This window comes from Gouania willdenowi, unplaced genomic scaffold (genome assembly GCF_900634775.1).
Source record: "Gouania willdenowi unplaced genomic scaffold, fGouWil2.1 scaffold_209_arrow_ctg1, whole genome shotgun sequence".
Taxonomy (NCBI): domain Eukaryota; kingdom Metazoa; phylum Chordata; class Actinopteri; order Blenniiformes; family Gobiesocidae; genus Gouania; species Gouania willdenowi.
In genome coordinates, this window is record NW_021144962.1 from 17,302 (window position 1) to 35,474 (window position 18,173).

The window sequence follows — 18,173 nt, forward strand, 5'->3', positions numbered from 1 at the left end:
GTGTCGCCTGCAAACTTCAGGAGTTTCACAGAGGGGTCCCCTTACGTGCAGTCATTGGTGTTGAGGGAGAATAGAAGTGGGGAGAGAACACACCCCTGGGGGGCGCCATGCTGAGTGATCGGGTGCTGGATGTGATGCTTCCCAGCCTTACTTGCTGGTTCCTGTCAGTCAGGAAGTTTGTGATCTACTGACAGATGGAGGCCCACCCACTGTGAGCTGGGTGAGTTTCTTGTGAAGGATGTCTGGGATGATGGTGTTGAACGTAGAGCTGAAATCCACAAACCGTAGGTCACTGGGAAGGGCAGAGTTCAAATGATTGGCTGATGCTGATGAGCTGGGGGGTGGGTGTGAAAACCTGCAGTAGAAGCTTTTCAGGTCTTCAGCCAGTCTATTGTTACCTGTAGGGTGGGGGAAGGTTTCCTGTAGTTAGTGACTTCACGCAGGCCTTTCCACACTTCCAAAGGCTCTTTGTTTGAGAAGCTTTGTTTTAGCTTCTCAGTGTAGCACCTCTTGGCTACTCTGATCTCCCTGGTCAGATTGTTCCTGGCCAGCTTAAACAGGTCCCAGTCCCCACACGTAGGCTTCCTCATACCCAACGATGGGAAACTCTGGGTATCAGATTCCATTACAGCTGGTATGAAGTGGGTTAATCAACCCTGAGTATGTAAACCTTGGGTTACTGACGTGCACGCGCGCGATAAAAAGCCATCATCAATGGATCACAGATGACATGAGCTGCCATGACAACCACCCAGAAAATTGTGATTTATTCACCCCAATGGGTGAAACAAGTCGGTGTTTGAGGAATATGAGCCTGTTCTAAAGGTGTGTTCAGTCTTCAGTGACTATAGTGGCTTAAATCACCAGTAATTAGTCACACTTTTTGGTCACTTCATCACTTTATTGCTTCAGTGATGTGACGAGCGATGAATAATATGAATAAAATGTGTGTGAGGAGACGTGTCAGCAGCATAGGATGTCTGCATAGAGAGTCCTCCTGTTACACTGGATATTAAGACAGTAAATGCCGCTTGATATTGCATCATTTATATTGATTATTAATGTAATATTGTCGCCAGAGTCATCTCGACGTCCTAAAAAATGTCATAAAAAAACCACAGAAGCCGGACGCGAACCCACGACCTTTCACTTCCAAGAGCAGCGTCACACTTCACTGCGCCATCATACCTTCAAAGATGTATGATCTACAGATTTAACTGTATAACAATTTAAAACAATAATCGAGCCTTAAAAGTGGATTTATTTAAATGATCATCTCCTCCTTTATATTATCCACAGGTTTGTATTCAGAGAACTTTACTACAGACGTCAGTAGATGTTTTAATGCAGATCAACCTCAACCTAATGATCTACATCTACAATGTTATAAAGAAAACTACCGTTTGCACAAATAAAAAAAAAGGAAAGCAACACAACATTAGTAATGATGTGAACACGTCTGTGGTGTGTGATGTTACTAATGTGTTTCAGAGAAAAGTGTTAGGGTTCATTAAAGTGTTCAGAAACGGTGTTCAGGTGGGCGGAGCCAGGTAGAAACCCAGGGTTTTTTTGATAAAACCTGCCAGCGACCAGGTTTAGTTCATGAACAATGTTGCTATGGTAACATACTCAGAGAATAACATACCTCGCGTTTAGGAATGAGATACTCAGAGTTTCCCTCATTTCAGCCTGAACATACTCAGAGTTTGAACATAACCTGTTTTATGGAATAAACCTCTGGGGTAGTCGAAAAACTGTTTGTTTCTCCCTGATTGACCACACCTGTGCAATCACCATGGCAACATAAATAACCTGCATGACCCGCCCATCTACGGGTTAGGTAGATGCTAAACATATTATACTGAGGTAGCTCAGAAATGAATCATGGCTCCTACAATTATTATTGTTTGGATCTTTAATTCAACCCTCTGAAAAGGGTTGCCAGGCAATGTTACGATTTGTTAGTTTTTATTCAAACTTTATTGACCACAGACCACAGTTCAAGTAGTTTTCAACCAATATTTTAATCTTTAGATCGATTCGAGTTCAGAGTGATGCAAACGTCCAGATACACAGTGGGTGGGGCTTAAGGAGGGGGCGTGGTCTCACTGCCTGGGGGCAGAGAAATGCTCACTAGGCCACCACCCCACACCCAGAGCCAAGGCTGGGTTTGTTGGTTCCACCCCCTCGGGATGAGGGGCCTCTGACTCCGCCCCCTCTGGGAGCTCTACGGCGAGGACGAGCATCTCTGCGCTCAACTTCACGCGGCGAACGCGTCTTTTTCTTCTGGACATTCAGACGCACGTTGTCAAACAACTCAATAGGTCTGCTGCTGAGGATCTTCTGGACCGGCTCAGAATCATTAAACACCACGAAACCAAAGTTTGGATGTTTTCCTCTGCAGATGATCTTGAAATCCAGGACTGAGCCAAACTGTTCAAAGAACTCCATCAGTTCAGTCTTTTCCACGTCGTGAGGAATATTTCCTACGAACAGCTGATGAGCGTCAGGATAACGAACAATCCTTCGACCCTTAGGTCTCTGAGGTCCCTGTGTGGAGCTCTGAGACTCACACTTTACCTGCACTCTGGGCTGTGTTGTGAGCGGGACTTTAACCTTGTGGGGGGGGATTCTTGACACTGGGACGGCTCCACAGGGTGGGAGGTACTTACTGGTAACGTACGCCCAGGAGAACGACCTGTTATTCTCAGGGGTGGGCTCCGGGAGGTCTGAGGAGCTTTTTTCTGTTATGTCCTCCAGCTCCTCCACGTCCTCCTCAGACTCTTCAGGAGGTTCAGAGTCCGAGTCCTGAAAGACCTCATCCTGGTACATGAAGACATCATTGTGGATATAGAATTTGTTTGCGATGGTTCCCTCCGGAGCCAGGACGAAGGTCTGCGCAAACCTCCTCATGGGCTGCATGTTGTTAGACAGCTCCCCCATCACCTGCACCACCACGCCCTCGTTCAGCATGGAGTGAGCATCCATGTGACAAATCTCAGTGTGACAGTCCCTGAAACTCAGCTCCATCACCCGCTTCTGGATCTCCAAATTTCCGTAAACAGCCCCTGCTGGTTTGCCTTTGGAGTCCAAACCTCCGTGAACGTACAACGAGTCCTTCCCATAGAACCTGTGCAGGTTCTCGGGCTCCTTGTTCAGTACGGTGTAATACTGTCGGACAAACACTCGCCCGACCACCTGGGCACTTGGCTTCTCCATCACAATTTCTTTGATCAGCTGAAGTCAACGGGCTGTGCGCTCTTGACGATGGTCCAAAGTATACGGTCCAAATCGACAATTGCCGATTCATATAATGCCAATTTTGATATCATGCTGTAATTTAGCCAAATGTTGATATTCCAAATGATGTATTATTTATCATATTAAAGTTTATGGATGTAGAGAAATAACGAATCAAACTGTTTCACATTATAAATTACAACCACTGTTAAATTTTGCAAAAACGCATCCAATTTGGCATACAATATAACATAAAACTGACAAAAACTGACAATTGGCATTGCATATAAAGTTCCCTACTCACTTCCCCCAGCACTATTAGGGAAATTATTTTTTCCCTACAGGTAATTCAAAATAATAGGAGCAGTAACAAAAACAAAATCACACCCCTCGAAATGAATATGGAATTATTTAAATATCAATGGCATTAACATTTAACACAACCCTGACTCTTATGGACAGCTTTAAGACACCTGAAACACAAAAGAAAGAGAAGGGTGAGCAGAAGGTACAGAATGCAAAACAACACGATACAGTATTAGCTGGTCTGCCTGCATGGAAACAACCCTACCAACAAACATCTATTCTTACGACAACAACAGCTACTGTCCCTACATCAGATCAAAACGGCAACAAATCTACCAACAAAATTATTTCCTTACCACTGCAACAACAACAACAACAACAACAACAACAACAACAACAACAACAGTCCCTGCATCAGATCAAAAATGGCAACAAACCCTACCTGGAAACTCTGACCTTTTACAAACACTTTTCATGTTCCTGGGATGACTTTTCTCTAAACCAACAAACAATCCCCTCATGATCACTGAAGTACGTAGGCAACACTACTGACTCTTCTTCAAAACGTGATGTTTTCACATACATGTGGTCAATCAATGTGCCTCGCTCAGTGGTGGCTTGTGTGATTAGCTGCACAAACCCTTTATCTTCCACAAATTTACAGATGGAAGATGACCTCAAAATGTCATCATTAAAATCTCCCATGACAGCAACCGTGCTACTTAGTGGTTCTAACCAATCAAGTAGTTTGCCAAGTTGCTCCTTAAACAAAGACATTGGATATGATGGAGGTCTATAAACAACTGCCATTAAAATGTCCCAGGATAAATATTTTAAGGTACCACACTCCAAATCAACATCTGGCAATTTCACCACCTCAAATGCCACATTTAATGAACTGAAAATGCCAACACCACCATGTTGCTGGGCTTGCAAAGCTCTAAATACTGTGTTCCTGCCGGAGTACGCTAAACTCCGCGGACTGTTATGGAAACTGTAACCATCAATCTTTACCATATCCAGTGCATCCGTATTAGGGAGCCATGTTTCAGTTACAGCAATGCAGTCACAATGCAAATGCTGTGTGCGTAAGGCCAAGTGTGAAACATGGAGAGCCAAGCTCTGCACATTCATCAAAAACATAGAGAAAACGACTGGTTTTAATTCCTTCTTACTTTTCACCAAGAACGGAGGCATTTTTTGAAGTGCCTCCTTAATGCCGTGCCTACAATACACATATTTTTCCTCAAAATCTTGGAGAATCAACCCAGCCAAACTCTTCACTCTGCTCAATGCCACGTATGCCTGTCCTGCTGCAAATGTCTTAACTAGACCCACGACAGCGCTGTCCACAGTAAGTCCTTGCACCTTATGGACCGTACAAGCCCAAGCAAGCTTCAGTGGAAATTGCCTCTGCATCCCACCCTTCCTGGACACTCTGTCCTCGTCTGGGCCAATCTCAGTGGAGTCAGCCAAATCCCTATAAGGGTTGACTGACCGTTTCCTCCTCTGTGCACCAACCACAGTGTCATCAAACTTCACATACACTTTACTCGGAAACGTCTTCTCACCGTCCCTCTCTATGTGTGTTACTTCACCACAAATGCCATTTACAACCAAAGAGGTTTCCGATGTTTTGGAATGGTGCCCCTCAATTAATTCAAGCTTCCCTGTTTTCTTACTATTTTTGAAGTCCTGCGCTACAATTTTCACATGTTCTGGACAAATCCTCAACAATTCACCACAATTGTGCTCACTTACTTGACTATTTGTAGGGAATATGTGTAAACCTGAACTAACTTCACCAGTTTCACAATGCTTCAGTGTCTCAACATCACTAGCCAGCATTTTCGCTCCCTTTGCATGAGTTCTGATCCTGTTAACAACTCAGCAAACACTCTGTCCTTCTGTCTCACTATTTCCTCTAACTCAACTACCTGAAACACAGACCACAGGTGAACCCCGATACCCTCAACATAGAGAGGTTTCCCTTTAACGGGAGGCAACTGATAGAAATCACCCACAGCAATAATACTCACGTTGCCAAAGGAAGAAAAGTCACCCGTTTGCTTTATCTGCCTCAACCTACCATGAATGTAGCATAACAATTTATGATCCACCATGGAAATTTCATCAATTATCAATATATGCAAGTCCATGTATTTCAACTATTCATTATCACTCCTCTTCTTCATCACCAATCCTGAAAAAAAACTGTCATCAGTGGGAGGGGCCTAAAATGACAGGAAAATCTTTCGCCATTTCTTGGTAAATGCAATATCTCAGTTGTTTTTACACCAAATTTACTCAGGCCAGTTCCGAAATCCCCAACAGTGGTATACGTGACCGTGGGTTACCGCCCCCGGCCGCTTCATCGGACCCTATGACGCCGCTCGTGGCTTTAATTATAATTGTAACTGTAAAGTTGAGATAATTGACATTGTAATTGCCATGAAAATGTTATAAAATATTATAATTTAGTACTAAACTAGGGAATCATGTTACAGTTCTATGTACAGTTCTACATATACTGTATGTAGTTAATAATTATTAAAATATGTTTCATATAATATTTTCCCACACTTTACCATTTAAAATCTATTAAATTTGGAGTTATAGGGACACAAAAAATGCTCTTACTTCCATACCATAAATATTAATACCTATAGTATCATTAATTATGAATCCTAACAAGGAAACCAATAGATAGGAAATACATTAGATGTTAAACATTTGTTGTTAGTGTATTTTACAACTGATTTAGGACTCGTTAGCATTAAATGCTAACAGAAAGCTACCACAAGATGGTTAACTTTTATTAAGTTATTTAATTTAGGTTCAGTAATTGTGATTAATTGTAATTAAACATTAGTAATTAAGAACATAATTGTAATTGAGTTTCTGAGGATAAAAAAATATTAACATTACATTTTCAATTACAATTCAATTCTAAGTGAAAAATGTAATTGAGGCCAACCCTGCAGCTCAGTAAGAACAGCTGTGTGTGCTGTGTGTCCTATCCTTCAGAATAAAAGTCAACTTCCACGTGGTGGAACCAGTGACCACAGAAGTGTGTGATAATGAAGATGATGGAGAAACACTCCACAGACGTGAGGCCTTTGGTCAGATATGTGCAGCAGGTAATGAAGGAGACCAAGCCCCCTGCTGTCACAGCTGGGAGTTACCATGGAGACGCTTCAGCTCACTTCCCTGGTCCTCTGTAGACTTCACAAACCAGGAACGCTTTCCATTCAAACCAATCCTAGAGCAGTTAAAGGGTGTGAACAAAACCATTAGCCACACCCCCTGTATGTAATAGTGAGTGAAGGCCTCATTGAGAATTGAACTCACGACCCCTGGTTTACGAGACCAGTGCTCTAACCGCTGACTAGATAAGGCTACCATAAATCTGAAAACAATACCGTAGATACCGGGTTCGATCCTGCTTAATCCCAGGTTATCACATATACAGTCCCTGGTCACCTGTACATCACTGTAAATAAATAAAACTAAAATAAGTCTGCATTCATAACTGGACATCACGAAGCCATCAGCAGACTGTACGTTTATGCAAAACTATCATACAAACATAATTAACCAGAGATCACCAGACATGCACATACAGACACAGACAAATCACATGCTGTGCAGTAACATCTAATTAAAAGCTGTTTTCTAGTATATACATTGGTTAAGATGGTGTTTTTTCAATGAACAATTTCAATGGACAAGAGTAAGTCTGAGGGATGAATATAGTTTATATATATATATATATATATTAGATTTATATATATATATATATATATATATATATATATATATATATATATATATATATATATATATATATATATATATATATTTTAGATTTATATATATATATTTTAGATTTATATGTATATATATATAAACTATATTCATCCCTCAGACTTACTCTTGTCCATTGAAACTGTTCAGATTAAAAAAGGAAATTGTTAAAAAAAATGTAATGTCTTTAATACAGAGAAAACAACCATTCACAAATCACAATAACAAAAAACAATAGGTTCCTCTGTCCCATTCTGGGACATCGGACCCTAATAATAACTATAAATAATATCACCACCACCTCCCACCCCCAACAAGTATAAAATAGAAAAATTCCCAACAACAAACAGATATTAAATACTTGAAAAATATACTTTTTTAAAAAACTTAAAAATATCTATTATTTACAGTTATTTACAAATTTACAAACTATTTTACAAATAGCAAATTCAGCCCTGTGATGAGAGTGGAGGAAAGAGGTTCCTCATTTCCCACTTTATTTACTTTTTGCCATAATTGCGCTCCTCCAGTAAAGCCCTCCACTCATCATAGGACTGAGTCTCAGTCTCTTTGCAAAACCAGTTGCCAAAATACTGGCGATGTGTAGGAGGGTTCCTGTCCTTTCTGCACTTGCTGCAAACTATAGTGTCTTTCTTTTTGGTGTATTTTCTTTTAAAAATACCTGACTGCTCTGCCTCCATTTGTCTTTTCCTATACTGCTGTGTGGTGTAGGGAACTGCTTGAGGTGTTACCTGTGTCTGAAATGTTAGAGGGGAAGTAATTAAGGGTTTTGGAGGGGCAGGTGGAACAGGATGAAAAAAGAGCAATGTCTGTGGTGGTGGTGGTGGTGGCTGAGATGATGGTCTTCCTTTAAGTTGTGCCTGCCCAGCAGTGTTCGGTGGCAGCACAAAAGGATGAGGCTGAGCTAAAGAGCCAAATGTAAAAGTATGTCCTTTCTGCAGGGCAGGTGGAAGTCTTGATGGAGCTGCCATTGGGGCCTGTAAAGCTGGAAGACCCTGCTTTAAAATATCCTGCTCCTGTGCCTTGCACCGCCTGCAGTACCTATGAAAACACAAACTAATTTATATGAAAACAAAAGTTTCTACATTGTAAAATGCACAAAAAAATGTAATCTTGCTTTTGATGTGATTTACATAAGACAAATATGTCCCCGAGGCCTTAATCTGGAATATGTAATAAAGTTTCATAAACAACAAAAAAAAGTCTCATAATTAGTGGTCAACAAAATCAGCTCTACATAAAATATGTATATTTATATAAATCCCACTCACCACTGTGAAACTGTTGCAGCATTTACTTCAGGCAGCTGTATAGTGGTCTCGCTCATCAGCCTGGCGTTTGTGACTACGCACTCCCTGATGTTTTTGTACGCGCGTATCACCACAGTGTATCTTGACAGCTTCTTTCCCTCACAGCGCACAGTGCTCGGGTAGATGGCAAAAAGCTTGACAAAGATCACCTCAACCACTCTGTTGCAGTCGGGCCACTGTGCAGGACTGTGAGAAAATAATGTATGCTTTAAAAACATTACAATAATGTGTGACTTACATTATATTTAACTTTTTTTTACATAACCCAGATATTGTGTTTTCCTAGTTTAATTCACCTTTTGGTGCTCTCCACACCTGGAGCCACAATCTTCTTCATAGCCCGGAATCGTCCCTTGCTCAGGCTGGTCTGGTGTCGAGCTGGGTAGACAGTTTTTTTTTTGTCATACTCCCCCAGTTCCTGCTACAGAGCAATGACCTGACTACATTCCTCCTGAGTCAGCGCAAGACGGTGGTCTCTTAGTCCAGCCAAGTAATCAGCCAGATCCTGCACTGCGCCATACCCTTCAATGTTATCAGGGCCAACCCAATCCTAACAAAAACAAAAACAAGAAAAAAGAACCACTGATGACAGCAGTGCACACTCATCAATCCAAGCTATTGCAACTTTTCTTTTTTTTCTTCTTTAAGGTAAACAACATCTTACATGGCATGAGGAGGAGTGTGGAGATGGATCAGTAGATGGCGCTGATGCTAAAAGAAAAAGACAAGTATTTAGAGTAAAACATTTTAAATTTAAAAAAATAAGCAAAATGTGAGATTTTAGAAACAGTTGTGTAAAACTCACTAGACTGTTCTGCAGGAGAAACTGTTTGTGTGGAATGGGGGAGCAGAGCGGTCACAGCAGGTGAAGGAGCTGCAGAAGCTGATGATGAGGTGACATGTGACTGAGTCACTGGCAACAGAGGGATACCGGGGGGAATGGGAGGCACAAAGGCAGTAGCCTGAGGAGATGGAGGTGCTGAGGAACCAGGAACAGCTGCAGATGCTTGTGAGGCGAGAAGTGCTTGCTCTGCCTCTAGTGTGGGTACTGTCATGTCCTGAAATTCTTCAGGTCCTGTGAAGCCCTCATCTATCTCAACTTCAGTGGTCTCAGACTCTTCAATGACCACTTTGTAGTCCTGCAGATCTTTGCCAGTTTGCTGATAGAGGTATTCCACACCTATAAGCTCACCTTCAAAATGATGATTTAACAAAACAAGACAAAAAAAGAAAAGAAAAGAAAAAGCACAAACAAGAACACAAAAAAGTTAAACATTAGATGAAAGCATAAGTTGAAGAAATCAAAAACAAACAATCATATAACAATAATCAACCTGTGTATTGTCTTGGCCCAACATTAGGGATGATCTTTTCGCCCAGAACCTCCTCTGCTAGGGTGTTAGCAGCATGACGGAGCAGATGGTTGTATGAGCACGACTGCTCATCCTTTGATGCTGCCACAGCCCGGTCCTCATTCCACCTTGATAGCCCATCCAAAAGATAGGCCTGGAAGAAGACATCACATGCCAGGGTCCCTATAAAGTAATTCAGAAAACAGAGAATAAAAAAATATTCATCATACATATTGTTCCAACAACATATTTCTGTTTATAATCATTAGAAGACTTGCAATTAATCTGATTCTTTAGGATCCGTCATGTTATATTTCAGTGTAGTGACAAAATACTTTTGTAAGAAAAACAAAAACAAATAAAGTATGACAATGTTTACCAGGGATGAAAACGGTTCAGGTGAAGATGAAAAGACTCCAGTGACGTAGAACCTCGGGCACAGCGGTAGGTGGGCAGATGGTGACCTCCCTTCAGGACATTTCCCGTCTGCAGGTAAAGCTGGATCCCTTGTGGATCCTGGATGCAGGTGACATGTTTCTTCTGGGATTTAACGATTTCACTCATTCTTGCTGAGTTAATCAGTGGGACTCCCAGAGTGTCACGACCGTTGTCACCATCCAAGCCCTGGATGAGCCTTTCAATGAGAACCTGTTTCTCCCGAACACCGCGGGTGGTCCTCTTGCAGTGCAGGGCAAGCTCACTTTGGCTGATAGACCGGAGTACATCTGCCTCAGATGGAGTTCGGCCTTTAGCTTCTCGCTCTGACTGCTTTGCTATTTTCAGGGCCTTCAGGTTGTCTTCATCCCACATGAAGATGCAGTGGCTGAGGCGACCCATGAAAGTGGCATACAGCTGGTGGGAATCAGTTGTGCAGCCAACTGAAAACCTCCTCATAAAGTGCCAAATGTCGAGCCGGATGTTCAGATGTTTCCATTCTTCGAACATTCTCCTAAGAAAGCTGTTGCCACAGCAGTCTTTGTCTTTAAAATGCGGCCAAGTTGGGACGTGATGGCTGCTTTAATTTCTTCCAGCCTCTGAAGAACATCCTGGGCGTACACCTGCATCAGCCACCTGTGTTTAGGAACAGTAAGCATTGCAGGTGTGGGTGGAAATGTCACAGGACTAATCAGACCCTTCTCCATGGCACTCTTCACTCCTCTGCAGTCTGTCAGGTACTGCACCGTCTTCTGCAGCCAGATTTCAGAGTGACGCTCCTGCAGCTTCCTCTGAATCTGACTGCTGCTGTTTCCCAGGCATCAAACTCACAAACTCCATATCACAAGCAAGTTTGGATGTTAAAATGGATGGAAACTGCATCCTGTGGCCAACATCAAGCTGTGAAATGATTCCATGGCTCCAGCTGATGACCTTGCTCTTGCATCTATTGCAGGCAAGATATTCAGATGCCATAAAATAGATGGTGCCTAAACTCACCACCTGTCTGATCTTCTGATGCAGACCAGCTGAATACAGGAGCTCTTTGTGACAATCTGAGTGAGGACACATCAGCTTTACTTGCCAAAGCTTTCGAGGCATCCAGAGGAACAGAGGATGGCTAAAGTAGTTCTCCAGCCGAGGGACATTTTTGGCCTGCAATGGCACCTGTGGAGGATACCACCAAAGTTTGTCCACTCTGTTAAAGTCCAACTCCGGGTGTCCCTGTGCTGTCCACTTGAACAGAGCCTTTGACATCCACTTCTGGTCGACTTCAGGGAGCGTCTTTATCCAGCCAGCTGGAAGACAGACTCTCTGTGCTAAAACACGCACAAAAAAATGCAAAAAACATAGATGGAAAATTAAAAGCAAATATCAACATAAACAAAATATTTGAAAGCTTCTGAAATAACATATGAATGCAAAAGACATAAATACAAAGGAGGTACATAATATACCTTTTTTTTTTCATTTATAATGTAAATGCAAAAACTAAATGAATAAATAAAATCAATGATCAAAGACTGACATTTAAAAAAAAAAATAATGTAATGTTGACTAACTTGTCGTTTGGGCCTCTTCCCATCTTAAGACCTCTGCCAGCAAAATGATGTCATCAGACTCAGACACAGGTTTGCCGGGGGCAGATGAGGAGCGTCCAGGGGCAGAGGAGGGTCCCGGGACTGCAGAGGTGGATGGAGTTTCCTCCACAAAGGACGATGAGGGTACAGAGGCGGGAGGAGTTGAAGCGGTGGGGCTACTGATGGTGGACGAGGGCTGCGTACGTGCATGCGTCAAAGCTACCAAAAAAAGAAAAAGAAAAAGCATCACAACTACTGAATGGCAGACAAATAATAAATGAATGTATGTATGTATGTAACATGTAATCACATGTTTCCTTACATGGTCTGACTTTCATTGGAGACACCAGCCTTTTCACCATCTTGGTTAAGTTTTGCTCGCCTTTCCTGACCAAGAGGGAGGACAGGGAGGCAACAGAGGAGCATTTCTTAGGAGAAGGCTGTGATCCTTTACTCTGAATAGAGCTCTGTTGTGTGGTGACTGTCTGCTGAGACTTTTTCTCAACATACTGCTCTTCCTTCATAGCAACAGCAATATTGCCTGAAGGAAAGAGCTCCACATACTCCCTGAAACACTGCTTATTGTGGGCATGATCTGTTGAATCCTTGCTGCCTCCTGTGGGATCCCTCCTCATAGCAGCCACAAGGTAAGCAGCATACCCGAGAGCATTCTCCAGCACCCACTTGAAGGTCTGTCCGCGGAAAACACCAAACTGGATTTCAAAGAAACCCAGTAAGTGTTTTCTGTTTGTAACCAAATTTATCGATGATAAAAGTTATTACAGTGTAATATCAAGTTGGACTAGTTATCAGAAAACCCAGATTCGTTAGGAGCTATATGGATGAGCAGCAATAATGAGTCAAACAAAGAATAACTGTTGAGTAGCAACTCGTGTATTGTTACAATGATTCAGATACCAAACAAAAGAAAAAAAAAAAAAGTGTGCACACTGAACAAAAAATAAGAATTGTCCATTGGGCCCTTAAAAATGAAAATTGTTGCAGGTGCACCTGTTCTTAAAATTTCCTTGAAGTGTGATGTGTGTGTATGTGCGTGTGTGTACGTGTAGATCTCCTCGTCGGTGTCTCCTCTTCCAGGTTCCTAGCTCGCCATCAGTCTCAACCGAGATCTCTTCCTGGTCCTTGAACTTTCTCGTCCACTCAAAAAAACCTGACCTAAAAATAAGGTCATATCTATTAAAATAAACTCTGATGCATCAATTAAAGTGTAAATGTCAAAAATGCTAAATAGTGCATCAGACTCCACACAGATCTTCAATTATATAAAATAATAATTTTTCAGTTTTCTTTCAGGTTTTGTTGTACAACATTCAATTTCTCATATCTAACTGCTTATGTGAACAGCATTGTAGTAATAACTATGGTAAGTAACCATTTTTACATTCAAAATATCCTAACATATCAAAATCAGATTAACATATATATATACATGAAACAGTATAAAAAAAGTAGTTCAGAGGTATTAAAGTATTGTGCTTAATTTCTCCCACACTATAGGCCTACTAGTGTGAGGGGAACTGCACCACACTCACCCTTTAACATACTTAAACTCACAGTTGAGGTAAAATAAAGTAATTCAACACTTCGTATTTAAAAAATAAAATATAATTTCACTCTAAAATTATTTACTAAAATACTTTTTATAACTTTAACACTTTTTAATATATATATATATATATATATATATATATATATATATATATATATATATATATATATATATCAGCATAAAATAATAAACTCAGTATACACATATGTAGAACACTGCATCATTATTCATCTTAAAGACTTTTATAGTGCTACTACTTCCTTTTAGTACACAGAACCAACAGAAAAAAATAGCACCAGAGCAGCCACAGAGCCATGTTTCTCACCATTGATCTATCTTTCTAAGTTGCGCACATTGTCGGGGCTCACAACAGCTGCTGCAGGGAAGGCACGTGGCTTTAGCCTGCGAGACACAAAGCTAACATGGGCATTGGACGATAATACTAAGTGTCAGTAAGCTCTCCTTTCATCCCATTGACTCGTCTTACCGACGTTTTCCTTCTCTCCTTCGTCTGGTCTTGGCTCCAGGCTTCCAGTAGGTAAGTGCACTGACACTCTCTCTATCCTCTCTCTGTTTAACTTGCGTGTTTTCTCCTCTTTCCGTCTTTTCTCCTCTTTCCGTCTTTTCTCCTCCTCCGCTGCGTGGCTGCTTTCACTCTAGTGTCCGCGGTTGGAAAAAGACCGGGAGAACTACACGCATGCGCCTCACCTCTGAGCTGACAAGCTGGACGTGACCTGCGTAGCCTCTGATTGGCTGTTGAAGGCTCTGTATCTTCCGCGTGCGGTCATGTGAACTGAGTGATGCATTCAAGTGCAATAGGAAATTTAAACTTTGCTGAACATATACAAACAAAACTAATGAAATAAATATTATGTTATTAACTTAAACTAATGGGTGTGTTTTTCTACCTGGGTTACATGTTGGATGGATCTCCTTTGTGCTCCAGCAGGTTGCTTCGAGCCTTATCCATCACAGCCTCCGGGGACAAGGGTCACATCCATGGCTTTCCCTTATTAGCCTTTTTTATTTCCATTGCCTCAAAGGAGTCAGATATTTTTAAGCTACCATCAGCCCGTCTAAAAAAGTGGGGTTCCATCTGTTTGACAAAGAAATAAAAAAGACTGAATAGGCATTTCAGCAGTTGCTTAGTTGTAGTAGATGAGCAGATAATGTTTAATTAACAGTAAATATTTGCATACACTATGTACACACGCTGACTAAGAATTAACATGTTATTCCTAACACAGCTAAGTTTTTAATTAGCAAACTTGTTAAAAGAAAAAGGAGGAGCTAGATGCTAACCTCAAATAAATATAAAAAAGTACTGAATTATCTACACACATTTGCCCTATCAGGGGGAAATGAATTAATAAACGATTGACTGACTGACTGACTGACTGACTGACTGACTGACTGACTGACTGAATGAATGAATGAATGAATGAATGTTTGATACACAAATCTACAAATAAGTGGAACACAGTTTAAGAACACAGTAAATAAATAATACACGCTTCCGTTTGTAACATTACGTTAATTGATGAATTAAGCTACCACTGGAAAATAAATCTTAACACTTTGCCGTGACTTAAAGCACTATAAACAACGAGTTTGTGCGAAAACAACCCCAGAAAAACAGGTAGAGTGGGGGGTTGGGCCAGGTAAAAGCGTCGTAATTACGAGCTGACTGACTGACTGACTGACTGACTGAATGAATGTTTGATACACAAATCTACATATAAGTGGAACACAGTTTAAGACAGTTGTAAAAGTAACAGAACTAAAGTAGGCGCGCTAAGTTACAGTAGTAACAGTAACCGTGTACCAAAAAAAAAAAAATTACACTCTTCCGTTTGTAACATTACGTTCATTGAAATAAATCTTAACACTTTGCCGTGACTTGAAGCACTATAAACAACGAGTTTAAGTGCCGAAACAACCCCAGAAAAACAGGTAGAGTGGGGGGTTGTGCCAGGTAAAAGCGTCGTAATTACGAGCGTGAATATAATAAAATGGCTCTCGCTAGACAGATACCCTGCCAATTCATTTTTAAAAAAGTGTTTTAAAAACACAAATTACTTAGTTCATTGCACTTACCTTGTAAAAATCGATGTAATGTTGAGCGATGCCGTGGTACAGTGAAATCTCCGGTAAGAGTGTGTGTGTGTGTGTGTGTGTGTGTGTGTGTGTGTGTGTGTGTGTGTGTGTGTGTGTGTGTGTGTGTGTGTGTGTGTGTGTGATCCTCACACAAGCAGCTGATCAGAGCAGACACACTCCACACTGCAGATGAAATGTGTCTGTTCTCTGTCTCCACCTTAGATAATGTTTCTCTTAGTTTTACAAGCTATTTATCTCGTTTGTTATCACTCTCTCTCTGACTCAGGTCAGACTGTGCACGGACTGAAAGCAGATCAAGTGAAGTCCACCACACACACAGAGTCAGAGGAACCTCTGTGACTCTGTTCCTCATGAACATGTTTGTGCCTTTATTCTGTTGCTTCTCCACCTCAGTCTTCATTTTTCCTCTTGTTTTGACAAAAGTCACGTTAGAGATTTCTGCTGGAAAATAAAGCCATGGGACTTTATCTACTCTCAGATCAAGAACACACGTTGATTTTTAATGAGCAGCTCGAGCAGCCAATAGTAATGCTTAAAACAGCTCATAAGATTGCTGTGTTGGTAGAAAGACCTCTGATTGGCTGACATCCATCCTGTATTGATAAACTTCATTTTCAGAGCCTGGAGAAGGAGAAGAGATTCACTGTCTACTCAGAACACTTTGGATTACAATATGCTCAAAGATGATTATGGACTTTTGACCAAATAACATAAAAAAAAATAAAAAAAACATACTGCAGCTTTAAGCTAAGGGATGAGTACTGCTGAATTTTCACCTGCCAACTTTCTAGGTGTTTAGAACCGTGATCGTTTTAACTCAACCATATTTTTACACATTTTTGCAGCTTCATAGGCCAGTTAGCTCAGCTGGTCAGAGCGTGGTGCTAATAACACCAAGGTCATAGGTTCAAACCCCATACTGACCAGATATTAATCAAGGACCATAAACCTGCTTTCATGTGTTGTAAATGTTAGTGTATGAGTCAGAAAGGACAAGGTATGAATATGTATACAATAAACACAGATAAAGAATATCTAAACTGTTAATCATTCCCAAACCTGGAAGAAAATTCAAAAATAGCCAAAAATCTAGAATGACTGTCAGTAAAGAAGCTTCTTTTTGACATCTTAATAAATCAGCAAATAGGACAAATACCAATTTATTGATGAATAATCCCAGAACAATTTAGGTTAAAGATCACATTACTCCTGTATTAGCCTCTCTGCATTGGCTTCCCATAAAATATAGAATAGAATTCAAGATTCTTCTTCTCACTTATAAAGCCCTAAATGGACAGGCACCAGTCTATCTCAAGGAGCTTGTAGTGCCATACAATCCCCCCAGAACACTACACTCTCAAAATGCTGGACTACTCGTTGTTCCATTTGTCTCTAGAAGTAGTATAGGAGGAAGAGCTTTCAGTTATCAGGCCCCACTTCTCTGGAACCATCTACCAACCACGGTTCGGGGGGCAGACACCCTCTCTACCTTTAAGGTTAGGCTCAAAACATTCCTCTTTGGTAAAGCTTTTAGTTAGGAACCAGCTCATAGCTCATAGTTAAGATGCAATAGGCATAGACTGCCGGGGGGGGGGTGTCTGGCATGCTCGGTTGGAGAGAGGTTGGAGAGGGCGTTAAGAGAGAGGTCATTTAGGTTAGAGAGGGACCGGAGAGGGTCCCATTCCTCTCTCTAACACTCCCTCTATGTCTGCTTCTTCCCTTGTGTGTTTGCTCCTGTACTCCTTCTGGCTTTTGTCTTGCAGGTCCGTGGGATCCTCAGTGTGGAGTTACAGAGTCTCAACAACTCGGTATCCACCCTTTCCTCTGCACACACCCAACACAGCATAACGTGGATGGCTGTTCATCATAGGAATGGGATCCACACAAGGTTCCTGCTGCTTAACAGAAGGTTTTCCTTGCCGCCATGATGAATTCATGTTGGGTGTGGGATACATATGTATGTGTTTATACGTATATATGCATATGTGTATATCCATAAAATGAAGAGTCCGTCCTTAAGACTGCTCTACTGTAAAGTGTCTTGAGATACCATTGGTTATGATTTGGCGCTATACAAATAAAAGATAGATATGATAGCTGAGACACCCCCCCCCCCCCCCCCCCCCCCCCCCACCCACACACACACATATCAAAGAACGCAGAACCTGTCATGCCATCCACCAATCAGGAGCCAGCAGAAGGAATGTCAGTGTGAATTTCACTGTGACATCATCACACACTCTGCTGATGACATCATCAGGAGCTGGTCACACATCAAAGGACTCAGCAGCACCTTGAGTATTCTTTAATGAGGGAAAACCTTCTGAGAGAGACACAATAACCCACAAACTCCTTGGACTCAGTGAATTTACTTTATCTCTGTCATTCTGACAACAGTTACATTTTTGATCTAATGATGGAAGTGCATCAGTTC

At 41.4% G+C, this 18,173-nt stretch overlaps 1 long non-coding RNA gene and 1 pseudogene across 1 annotated transcript; both read right to left on the reverse strand.

Annotated features, from left to right (window-relative positions):
* Positions 1 to 2,045: 2,045 nt before the first annotated feature.
* Positions 2,046 to 3,263, reverse strand: LOC114458905 (ras GTPase-activating protein-binding protein 1 pseudogene; annotated as a pseudogene).
* A 5,745-nt stretch (positions 3,264 to 9,008) lies between these two features.
* Positions 9,009 to 9,579, reverse strand: LOC114458903 (uncharacterized). Its single transcript, XR_003673174.1, has 3 exons — positions 9,490 to 9,579; positions 9,349 to 9,395; positions 9,009 to 9,234 (listed from the first exon to the last, which is right to left on the reverse strand). It is a non-coding gene; the product is annotated as an uncharacterized LOC114458903 (long non-coding RNA).
* Positions 9,580 to 18,173: the final 8,594 nt, after the last annotated feature.